General features: G+C 38.9%; 1 pseudogene; it reads right to left on the bottom strand.

Annotated features, from left to right (window-relative positions):
- Positions 1-3,935: 3,935 nt before the first annotated feature.
- Positions 3,936-4,776, bottom strand: LOC107531609 (small ubiquitin-related modifier 1 pseudogene; annotated as a pseudogene).
- Positions 4,777-7,814: the final 3,038 nt, after the last annotated feature.

Raw genomic sequence — 7,814 nt, 5'->3', positions numbered from 1 at the left:
AAGCGTGTTTAGCCATGATTCTCAGGCAGCGTCACTTTAACAACGTGACCCAATGCACACATAAAACAGTGGGAACATAAGGTTGACAAATCAGCATTTACCATTGCTATGTGCGCAGTACTTTGATATAATTAAGCCTATATTAGTTTTCAAAATGTTGGTCATAATCTACAAATTTAATGACCCACAGTTTTAAAATCCCGGACCTGAGAGATGTGGCTTCAACACTTGACCTGAACATTTGGTGTAGTTTTAGAACTAATGAAATAAACTGGATAAATGCCCGAGGTACTGCCATCGTTGCAGCCTGGTTCTGTGCCAGGACAGAGTATTCCAGACAGGTGAGCCATGGGAGTGCCCTTGCTGTGATTAGGATCTTCAAATTGTCTGAACAAATCTCGGGTCAGTCATCCGTCAAACAAAGTAGATGTCTATTATGATGCTAGGAAATGTGGTCTGTGCCCAGGATTGGAGAAAAAAAGTACTACACTCGGTCCATCCGGGTTGAATGGATTAACTCACACGGAATTAACTATAACTCTTAATGTGATCATCTCTGAACAAATAGGATTACGGTGCTATTGGAGTACCCAGGAAATAGATAAAAAGATAAATGTGTTGTGTATTTAATCTCTATTCTCTAATATTTAATCCAAAATGGATAATATTAATGATCTTTACAAAGGAATTCTTTAAAAAATATTTTTATTGCTTTTTACAGCAAGAAGAAGGGAAAGGGAGAGAAACATCCATCGGCTGCCTCCTGAACACCCTCTACAGGGGACCCAGCCCAAGACCCCAGCATGTTCAGGGAATCAAACCAGCAACCAAGTGAGCCACAGGGGCCAGGGCTACAAAGGAATTTTGTTAGATTAGATTTGCAAATATTTTATTGAGTATTTTGCATCTATGTTCATGAGAAATAGTTTATGGTTTTCTTGCAATAACTTAATCTGGTTTGGTATTAGTGCAATGCTGGACTCATAGAATGAGTTAGGAAGTTTTCCCTCTGTTTCTATTTCTTGGAAGATACTGTAGAAAATTGGTGTAAGTTCTTAAGTGTTTGTCAGAATTCACCAGTGAACACATCTAGGCCTGGTACTTTCTTTTTGCAAAGTTATTAATTATTGACTCAATTTCTTTAATAAATATAGACATACTCAGTTTGTCTATTTCTTTTTGTGTTAGTTTTGGCGGATTATGTCTTTCAAGGAATTGGTCCATTTCACCTAAACTAACAAATTTGTGGGCATAGTGTTCCTTTATTATCTTTTAAAAGTCCATGGGTTCTGTAGTGATGTCCCCTCTTTCATTTCTGATATTAGTAATTTGTATCTTCCCGCTTTTTTCTTAGTTAGCTTGGCTAGAGGTTTATCGATTTCACTTTTTCCCCCCCAAAGACCCAGCTCTGGTTTCATTGATTTTTCTCTTATTGACTTCCTGTTTTCAATTTCATTGATTTCTTCTCTAAGTTTTATTATTTCTTTTCTCCTGCTTACTTTGGATTTAATTTGCTCTTCTTTTTCTAGTTTCCTAAGGTGGAAACACAGATGACTGATTTTAAATCTTTCTTCTTTTCTAATGTATTCATTCAATGCTATACATTTCCCTCTAAGCACTGTTTTTACTGCATCCCACAGATTTTTTCTTTTCTTTCTTTCTAAAATCTTCACCTGAGGTTATATTTATTGATTTGAGAGAGAGAGGAAGGGAGAGAGAGAAACATGATATGACAGAGGAACATCTATCCATCACCTCCCATACACGCCCCGACCAGGGATTGAATCTGCAACCTATGTGTGTGCCCTGACCAGGAATCCAACCCACAGCCTTTTTGGTGCAAAGGATGACGTTCCAACCAATTGAGCCATCCAGCCAGGGCACATCCCACAAATTTTAAGTTGTATTTTAATTTCCATTTAGTTCAAACTAAATTTTATAATTTGTCTTGAGATTTCTTCTTTGACCCATGCATTTTCAGAAATATGTTGTTTAACCTCCAAATATTTGGGAATTTTTCAGCTATCCTTCTGGTGATTGCTAGTTCAATTCCATTGTGTTCTGAGAACACTGTCAACCATAAAACAAAATCAACTAAGTATTCTGTCACCAAAAGGATTTATTCATGAAAAAGAAAGGATTTCAATCCAGTGCAGTCATGGTGAGCCACATGCACAAACTGAATTGGAGAAACATAAAAGAAGTACTTTATAGAATGGAAGAGGAAGTTAAGGGGAGGGGCTGTTATGACTATACAGCTATGTTGTAAACATAGATTTCTTGGCATTGAGTGTAATAGCCCCTCCCACAGGTCCTACAGATTTCTGTCCAGGTTAAGGTCTCTGTCATAAATTTTAACAATAGCCATTGTATGATCTCTATTCTTTTAAGTTTGTTAAGGTGTTTTTGTTTGTTTGTTTGTTTGTTTTTCTTCACCGGAGGATATTTTTTTCCATTGCTTTTCAGAGAGAGTGAAAGGGAGAGAGAGAGAAAAAAAATCGATGTAAGAGAGACACATCAATTGGTTGCCTCCTGCACTCTCCTGGGGCTGGGACTGAGCTTGCAACTGAGGTACGTGCCCTTGGCCGGAATAGAACTTGGCTAGGGCATTAAGGTGTTTTGTTTTGTTTTTTAAAAAACAGTTTTGACAAATGTTTTCTTTACTTTAATGAAGCTGGTAAAGACAATGTCCATGTAAAACCCATATCCCAGCCCCAGCTGGTTTGGCTCAGCGGTTAGAGCATCAGCCTGCAGACTGAGGGGTCCCAGGTTCAATTTGGGTGAAGGGCACGTACATCAGTTCCAAGCTCAATCCCAGCAGGCTCACACTGATGTTTCTCTGCCTCTCTCTCTCTCCTTTCCACTCTCTCTGAAAAGCAATGGAAAAAATACCCGCAGGTGAGGATTAAAATAAATAAGACCCATATCCCAGGCCAAGAAGTACAAATAAAAAGAGCAATGTTCTGTTGTATACACTTCTGCATGAATAACTTTATTAACTGCTATTGAAAATTAAAACCTTTCTGGGATCTCCTGACAAGATATTTCTTTACTCTTCAAAGGCTTTCTCTTCAGTGAAGCCATCTTTGGAGTTAGTCTTTACTCTCATTTTTTCTGTCATCTTGACTCCAATCTGATATTCCTCTTCTTTTGGTCCAGACCCTCAGATTTAAAAGTAGTTTCAAGTTAAGGGAAAGTCATTTTTACACAGTTCAGTTCTCTGAAAAACTTCCATCTCTCACTGAAAGTCATAGTCCAGGAGTGAAGTGATCACATGCTAGAACTTCAGGGCCAATTAAAGATTTATTATAAACACTTGCATTGGTCAACCTTATTTATCCCAAGCCTGAAAATGCAGTCCTGAAAAAGGTGGCCTCCCTGTGCACACATGTAATATTTTAAAAGGAGAGGGCAATATGAAGGGGGCTGAGGTTTGATCACCAAAAATCAGCACAATGAAAACAAACAATGAATAATAGGCACTAGAATTCAAATTACGAGGTCTTTTAAAGAGATAAGGGTGCCAGTTTTCAATTCTATTTTGAACACCACATTGCAAAAGAACTTTTTATTTTATTTTTTCATTTTGAGAGTATGTTTTTTAAAGCTGGGGACACTGCCACAAGGAAGGGTTTAGGATAGAAGAAGCAACAGGAGAAACTAGGCTAGGCTGCTTAGGCTCTCTAGAAAGTCAGAGAAAAGGGGGCATTGGAGACAGGTTCACCAGCTCGAGCTGCCACTGCCCATTGCTCCCCTGGTTACAAGTCTCATGGAGACCCTTAGAGTTTAGGAGATGTGTGCCTGTGGAGGAAGAAGAGGGGAAAAGGGAAAGGTATGGGCATGCTCCTGGGAGTACGCCCAAAAGAACTATTTTTTTTTTTTTTTTAATAAAAAAGAATTGAAGAGAAAAAAAATAAAAAGAATATCTAAACCTTTTAATGACCACCTATGTGTTCCTGATAAACTTCAATCACATCTCCTTTTTCCATTCCCAGTTTTTTTGGAGTGTGATTATCAGCAATTCTCTGACCTTCAAAAAGAAACCTGAGTGAAGTCATTGAAACTCCCAGTCCTTCACAGTATGATTCTTGGAGTTTCTTGAGATGTGCCATTATTTTCACTTTGAAGTCAGTCTCACTGCTATCCTGTCCAGTGATGTTAAGTTTAAAGTATTATTCTTCCTTCTTATCCTTCAGCTCCTCAGTTGAAGGTTTTGCCTCCTGGTCAGACAGGGTGATGGTGTCTTCATCCAGGTTCTGTGCACAGCAGGGGGCTTGGGTAGGCTGAACCTTGCTCTGGGGTTTATAAATCTGTCTCTCTTCCTCACCTGTTAAAGTATATTTTAAGGCCCAGAATGTAGTATATCTCAGTGAACACTACTAGATGAAAATGGGTGCTAGTTTTCTTTCATGGCTTTCTTCTTCCTTTCACTCAGTTTCATATGTACTTTCATGATGTGAAAGGAAATTAATTTTATTCATTGGTAGCGTTGAGAACATTACCAGGCAGGCCATCATGAGGTCACAGAACAGGCTACAGACCAAATTAAAATGCTCAAATCAAATACTTCATTGAATCAACTTAAAACATACAGTGAGAAACACATGTGTGTGGAGAGATGGGGGTAGATTAATATACTTATGATAAGTGCAAGTGGGGTGGAAGGATCATACCAGCAAATGTTCTGTTACTCAGTGAGCCTAGGTTCTGCCTCTCGGCCTCATCAGCCTTTCCATCTGCTGGTGTGATTACAAGGCCAGTGTTGAGAGTGAGCATGGGGGCTGAGCAGTCTGGCTGAAGCCAACACACACTTACTCTGTTGGAGAGACACAGGGGCAAGTCCTCCTTGCCATAGTTGTAACTTGCCTTTATCTCCTATGTTTAGGACATATGAACTCTATTTACTTTGTGTCTAACATGTCTCACAAGTGACTTGCTATCTATAGTTTCATTAACCTCATTTGTTTCTCTTGTTCTTTGCATGGAAGAATTATTAATACAATAAACACACATAGCAATGTACATCTTGAATATTATTTCCTAATCTTTTTTGTATACCATGAGTCAGTTTTTAGTAGTCCTCCTGGGTTGGAGTGCTCCTTTTTGGATATTCTTTGATTTGGAAAGATCATTCTTATCATTTAGTTGGGATGCCTTTTAATTGCACCACCTTAACATTGCTAGACATCACAGTGGCAGATTACCCCAATGCAGTGGTGGCTCCAAGTACACTACAAGGCAGGATGTCCCAGAGGTCACAGGACAGACCAAATCACACAAGTTATTGAATCAATTTCAAACATTCAGTGAGAAGCAAGTGAAAAGAGAGATGGGATAGATTAACACACAGTTTAGACTGCAGGCAGGATCAAAGGACCATACTACATGAGTCCTGTGTTATACAATGTTCATATGTCTTTTATCTGCTGCATCAGCCTTTGAAGTTTGAGGGAGGGCAGAAGGAAACACATGCTGTTCAACTGGAGAGACCCAGAAGTAAGTATACCTGGCCACAGGTTTAACTTGCTAATGTGCTGAGAAGCTGTGAATTTTATCTTATGTCTCTGGGCAGAGGACACATCAGACCAAGATGGGTGTTACCAAAGATTTAAAGCATGAAATTCCAAACATAAATATTATATCAAAGTTTTCCTGGAAATCAAAGTTAATTAACCTAGAATAATCTATGAGGAAATCCCCACAGTCCCATAACACAGAATGTAAGGACTGTCAGATGAAATGGTTTATATTGGAGAATGAAAACAAAATCCTCTCATATCTCCTTGGATGTTGCACAAGAATCTACCTTCTCAAAATCCAAAATGACTTCCCTCAGCCTTCACTTGGAAAGATGGGAGAAGAGGCTAGGATACTGGAGAATGGCCCATTAACAGCCAGTTTCCATGTCTGAAAAGGCAGTGGAGGTGGGTTTAAAGAATCATCAGTCAGCCCGGCCAGGCGTGGCTCAGCAGTTGAGCATCGACCTAGGATCCAGGAGATCGAGGCTCGATTCCCAGTGCAGGGCGTGCAGGAGGGAGCTAATCAATGGCGATTCTCTCATCATTGATATTTCTATCTCTTCCTCTCTTTGAAATCAATAAAGATATATTTTTTAAAAAACAAACAGAAAGAGTCATCATTCAGCTACACCACTGTTTTCTCTTCCCGGGTCTAAAGGACTCTGGAGATCCCCCTCTTCCAGCTAAATAAGAAAACACATGAATCCTATTAAATGCATGGTTAGGAAAAGAGGTAATTTCAAGGTGGGGAACTTTTATACTCACGCCTACTTCCTAGAGAGGGGACTATTATAAAGGTTGAGGCCTATGTAAAAAGACAATACAGAAGTTGAAGGAAACACTCTGGCAGGTCATTTTGCCAAACAAGCCACTATGATCTTATCGAAGTCTTCAAAAGATAAATTTCTGGAGGGATTCAAAGAAGACATTATAAAATATCAACATTTAGTCCCTGATTTTGAAAAGGAGGAATGGAAAAAATTTGGTTGTATCCTTCACTCAATCTTAGTAACTCTCAGTATGGCCACCTGGTGGCTCCAGATGATTTTAAGTAGATATTAGCTAAATTTATTCATAAAACTATCTATCATGAAATAGACAAATAGGTTATTATCCTAAGTCAACATTGATGGGGAAACGTTAAAAAGACAGCTGAAGTTATTTTCAGATTATGTGTCACCTACCAACAACATAATCCTAAAAAAACTGCAAAGATGGAACATGACCAGGAACCAAAGTCTCAAGGACCCTTTGACAGTGATTTGTTAAATATCTCCTTATAAGTTTACTTTCCTCATTTTAACCACTTTTTTTTCTATCTGTGACATACATTTTGATGTTATCATTTGGTACAAAAATTGGGTTGTGTTTTCATTATGCTTTGTTACATTTTTCATTGTATAGAGATTTCATCCTAAGCATTGAAGATTACAAGAAGTGAAATAATGAAGAACAAAGCTTCTCAATGAGAAATTACAAAACCAATTCACTCACATACTTTATTGTCCGAACCCAAAGCCCCTCAGACTGGTTCCTCTAGGGCTAAAAAAGAAAATGAAAGCACATGATCCATTGGAAGTCTTCTTCGTAAAAGAGTTTTAATAACTTGCATTCAGTCACATATCTAGAAATTGTTGGAACCAGCATTAGAACCATGCCCAGCCCCAACCCATCAGAGCCAAATTAGGAAGCCTTGGAGGTAACAGTGACAAAACTAATTCACCTTGCTCGGCTGGCATGGCTCAATGGTTGAGCATTGACGTATGAACCAGGAGGTCAAGGTTCAGTTCCTGGCCTGGGGCTGCTGGCTCAATCTCCAGTAGGAGGCCTGCAGGAGGCAGCCTATTAATGACTCTCTCTCATCGTGGATGTTTCTATCTTTCTCCCCCTCTCCCTTCCTCTCTCTGGGGGAAAAAACAACAACCCAGAAAAAAAAGAAAAGAAAACTGATTCATCTTGGCAGATTCTGCGAACTTCTAAGAACCTGCAATTCTGCTTTGAAGCTGGTAATGGGTCAGCAAATAAAATTCAAGGCTTGCCAATTGTAAGAAACTTAATATGGGGTCTATGCATAAAAACTAGGACCCCAACTGATTATACTTCCAAAGTAAAACTAAATCAGAAATAAACTTAGCCATCCAGATGGGAATGGCAAGGAAGCTGTTTTGATTTTGCCCTTCTCAAGTATGTCCTGACCTAATAATTAATTACTACAAACCAGCCTGTGTCTGACTCATGCTATGTGTAGGAGCCTGAAAAATTTAAAAGATAATATGAAGTGGCCTCAGGTTGAAT

This window comes from Miniopterus natalensis, chromosome 5, assembly GCF_054644295.1.
Source record: "Miniopterus natalensis isolate mMinNat1 chromosome 5, mMinNat1.hap1, whole genome shotgun sequence".
Lineage (NCBI taxonomy): Eukaryota > Metazoa > Chordata > Mammalia > Chiroptera > Miniopteridae > Miniopterus > Miniopterus natalensis.
This window is presented reverse-complemented; position numbering and strand designations above follow the sequence as displayed.